The sequence below is a fragment of the Notolepis coatsorum genome (genome assembly GCF_963971535.1).
Source record: "Notolepis coatsorum genome assembly, chromosome: 9".
NCBI classification, from domain to species: Eukaryota; Metazoa; Chordata; class Actinopteri; order Aulopiformes; family Paralepididae; genus Notolepis; species Notolepis coatsorum.
In genome coordinates, this window is record NC_140173.1 from 152,188,698 (window position 1) to 152,193,624 (window position 4,927).

General features: G+C 43.0%; 1 protein-coding gene across 1 annotated transcript in view; it reads right to left on the reverse strand.

Moving 5' to 3' along the window:
- Positions 1 to 997: 997 nt before the first annotated feature.
- Positions 998 to 4,927, reverse strand: part of LOC311234829 (apoptosis-stimulating of p53 protein 2-like) — a gene marked incomplete at its 5' end in the record, with an annotated part of 33,025 nt that continues 29,095 nt past the window's right edge. The window contains 1 exon segment of the mRNA XM_084322073.1: positions 998 to 4,927. This exon segment is cut by the window's right edge and continues 2,291 nt beyond it.

Below are 4,927 nucleotides of genomic sequence, written 5' to 3' on the forward strand. Positions count from 1 at the left end.
CTGCCTCCCCCCAGGTAGTTCCTCGTCTCTTGAGCTCCGCCTCAGTGTCCCGCCTCCAGGTGTTCTTATGCCGCCCTCTCTTCCGCTTCCCCTGGGGATTCCAAGTCAGGGCCTGGCGTGTTTATAGTACTGGGAGCCGGTTTCCTCAAAGTGTGGCCTATCCATCCCCACTTTCGTCTCAGGATCTGCTTCTCCACTGGTTCCTGTCTTCCTTTCAGCCATAGTTCCTCATTCTTGATTTTGTTTGGCCACCGGATCCCAAAGATGCCGTGTGTGAGTGTGTGGAGAGGTGTCTTTTATACAGGTAACGAGTTCAAACAGGTGCAGTGAATACAGGTAATGAGTGGAGAATAGGGGGGCTTCAACGGGTCTGCGAGAGGCGGAATTCTTACTGGTTGGTAGGTGATCAAATACTTATTTCACGCAATAAAATGCTAATTAATTACTTAAGAATCATACAATGTGATTTTCTGGATTTGGGGATTTTAGATCCCGTCTCCACACAGTGAAGTGTACCTATGATCAATATTACAGACCTCTACATGCTTTGTAATTGGGAAAAGCTGGAAAATCGGCAGTGTATCAAATACTTGTTCTCCACACACTGTATATATAACAACTTTGATCCAAAGCGCTTTACAATTTTGTTCCTCACATTTTACCCGCTCACTCACACGTTCACACACCGACGGCGGTGCCGACCTGCTCATGGGGAGCAGTTAGGGGGTTAAGTGTCTTGCTCAAGGACACATCGACACGCTGCCCGGGGGGAGGAGCGGGAATCGAACCGGGAACCTTCCAATTACCAGGCGCCTGCTCTACCTCCTGAGCCACTGTCGCCCCGAGTAACCTAATTACCGGTTTCTGCAATAATAATCAGATATGGCCTAAAGAATAAAACGTCTCTGGTATTTACAACCCCTTGAAAACATAACAGAAGTAAACATTTGTGATTTATGCGAGTAACAAGACAAGGTGTTATGGAGTAGAATAGTTTTTACTTAGTACAAAGTATTTTATTGTAAATGTCTGAAACACTACATGTGAGGTTATAACTTTAACATGGAAAAAAAAGAACAATAAAAGGTAACAAAAATAAATACATCTGCGTTTTGACAGTGATAATATGTGTGTTGGGCCAATAGACAAGAGCATGAAACCGGCTCCAGAATCATGATTTAAAAGGTGCTGCAAGTGGTGTTTTTTTTGTTGTTAAAATAAGTGTTAAATAAACTCTACACTTCCGACAGCCATCACTGAGTGTCTGGTCAGTAACATGAGTCTCCCAGTCCCTCCCATGTTACTGACCATTGACCAAACACTATAATATCAGTGATGGCTGTCGGAATGTAGAGCTATTATTCTAACACGTAGACCACTTATTTTAAAGGGGAACCATTTTACTATTTCTTTCACTATTTGGGCACTTTTACACAATTCCTGTGAGTTTATGGAACACCTCTGTAATTATATATATTTTTTAATTCATTGTTTTGTATTTCTAATCAAGTCCTCAAAAACAGCATTTTTCTACCTGAAGATCTCGAGCCGTTTTGAGGCTGGGCTCCTAAACCACTGTGTGGCCTGGGACATTAACATTAACATGTTAACATCTGGGACATTAACATGTTAACATCTGGGACATTAACATTAACATGTTAACATCTGGGACATTAACATTAACATGTTAACATCTGGGACATTAACATGCAGCTGAGTCTCTCTGACATCACAAATCATCACATTTTCAGATGACTCAGTTCAGTGAGAGGAGAATTGGAAGAATGCGCCAATATGAGAATTAGAGACATAGATCATATTAATATAAGTCCACATAGCTAGGAAACAATGCTAAACACTGAAAAAGGCCATTTATAAGATAGTTCCCCTTTAACACGTAGACCACTTATTTTAACATGTGGACCACTTATCTTAACATGTAGACCACTTATTTTAACACGTAGACCACTTATTTTAACATGTAGACCACTTATTTTAACACGTAGACCACTTATTTTAACACGTAGACCACTTATTTTAACACGTAGACCACTTATTTTAACACGTAGACCACTTATTTTAACATGTGGACCACTTGCAGCACCTTTGACTTGGAGAACACACTTGTCTGCTCACATCTAGAGCGCGAGGATGCTCCCGCACCATTACACTCGCAGTTACTCGTGGAATGGCTGTGATAAAATCATCAACATTATACCGCATGACATCGGCAGGGAATCTCCTTTCTAGACAACGAGTGGACTCTTAAAATACGCTACGATTTCTCCGCGACGATATCCTAACGTAGCGTAGCGATGTCTCACCTATCGCGGCGACAAAACGACGCGAGTGTGAACAGCATCTCCGCGGTACCTCAGCCACGTCGCCCCCGGTTTTCGAGGAAAGATAAGACGGGCTTTTCTGGCGTCATTAACCACGGAATCAATGGCGACCATTTTCCACGTTCGACCGGCATGATCGCGGCGGTGAATCAACAACACGCGGTATCGTTGTATTCTCCTGCCGAGTTAGCGAGAGAGCGGAGAGAAGAAGGTCGCGGCTGAACGCGTCAGACGCGGTTCTGCCCATAGATATATAAAAGTATAACTAGATGCAAGGCGGATTCTACCGAGCGTAGTCCGCCGGCGGCCATCTTGCCACAGGCAGCACGGCGCACTCATAACATGAACGTCTATGGTGCATGTACTATTGAAATAACCACAGCTTGCTCAATTCTCAACCGATTTACAGACGGTTTGGTTTATTACAAAAACGTTGCTAACGTGGCTATGATTCAGGATGCTTGGACATGTTGAAATTATTTTCATATGAAAGCAATTATAATAAGTATGCAGTATGATAATTAACCACATCTCTGACATTTATAACAAACCAAACCAAACATTTTGCAAGCTATGGTTATTTCAATAGTACGTGCACCATGTTATGAGTGGGCGTGTGCGGCCTGTGGCAAGATGGCCGCCATGTGGCAACGTTGGTCTCCATTGGCCGGCAGCGCGGTGAGTCATCTAGTCTTTATATATATCTATCGTCCTGCCAGGTCGCCGTGACTCGACGTGGGAAAAATCGTCCGCTCGTTCTCCCGCACTCATCCTCGCACCTGTACGAGACCGTAACAAAACAACCGGTAACCCGTGAGATTAGACGAGCGTTTGAAGACTATTCAAAAAGTGTAAAAAAAAAAAAAAAAACGTTCTAGCATTAAAAAAAAAAACACGGTTGGCTCCATTTATTAGACCCCAGCAGCTGAAGATCTGTCACTTTTTATAAATGGTTCCGGACGCTGATTATTACGGAAGATGAGATCAGAGGGAACAGACGTACAGGGAGCGTGATGCCGTTAGTGTCGGAGGAACAGTACAGTGGAGTGGTCTGGAAAAATACGGGTGGAAAACCTTTGCTGTGTAGATATAGAAGAAGGAGAAAAGAAAAAAAGTGCCCTTCGGGCCATAGAGTTCAATGGTTATAGGCCCAGCTGTAGTGTAGAGTTCAAAAGTTCAAAAGTTCATAGTTCATAGTTCAAAAGTTCATAGTTCAAAAGTTCATAGTTGTTCAAAAATCCTTCATGTGGTTTTGGTCGTCCCTCCATTCTTCATTTCACTCTTGGCCTCTTTTCTCCTGGTATGTTAAAGCCTGTGTGTGCGTGTGCGTGTGTGTGTGTGTGTGTGTGTGTGTGTGTGTGCGTGTGTGTGTGTGTGTGCTAGGGCTGGGCGATAAAACGATAACGATAATTATCGCGATATATTTTAACACTTTGGGTGCCGGCCAGAAATCCGGAAAATGACTGTGGATTGCCAGCTATATTTAACATGGATAAGTTCCCCTTCTTTGCAGGGCTATAACTTTTTAAATCATATTGCTAGATTGCCATTATTAGGGCCCATTCAAAGTCCTATATATATATTGTTCAGGGTGAAGCAACGTTAAACTTTTTCATTCACATATTCATACTAAAGTATGGTCTAATGTATAAGTATGTTTTCATCTCTTTCTGCAGCTTTCTCCAGAACGTGATCTATAGCCCCAAATGCATTATATTGATGATGCAATACAGCTTGATGGCAATCGGCGCGATATAAAAAATTCCAACTAGACGTACTTCTAGAAGTTACTACACGTCATCTGATGTTGACCGGATGGGCGAGGGGCCGTTTATAATTCCGTGGGCAGCGTTATACCAATCATCTAATGTGGGTCAAATGTTGATCATAGCAGTTAGAATCGAAGACGGTAATACTACACGCTAAAACTCACCCCAGTCTCCTCGCGCCGTTGGGCGATCAGCGTAGAGTAGAAATTTTACCATTATGGGATGTCGATTTACCCGGTCCATTGCCAGGTTGTATAATGGTATATACGTCCAAATCATGTTGTTTATCGAGTTATTGGCAATGGATCGCTATGTATTGTGACGAGCCAGAGTGCCGGGAGCCAAACCGAGTGCCCGGAAGTAATATGGCCGAACAGCACAACCTCCACAGCACTTCCTGTTTGGCGATTGCGCCGATCGGCCACCAGATGGCGCTCCTGAACCGCCAGAGAGCTCAGTGGGTCCTCCTGGTGGATCTCAGGCCAGCGGAGGGGAAATATGAATCCGATCACAGATTTTTGAAATATTGATATTAAAGACGCTGTAAAGCGTCCTTCGGCAACTTGAGCATGGCCGGGAAGGACGCTGTAACACGTCTTCTGGCAGTTAAAGTGTTTAATAATCGATAATTTAAAAAAAGTTGTTTTGTATTGTGACCTGCAACAGGGCAGTTTTAAAACCAGAGACAGTGGACAGACTTGTCTTTCTTGCCTGCAACTTAAAGTAATGGCTTTGCTTGTCCAAAATGACAATACTGACCAAATTGAGATTTATTTTTCTCTTGTCCATTTATTTAGTTTGCTTTCTAATTTAAAA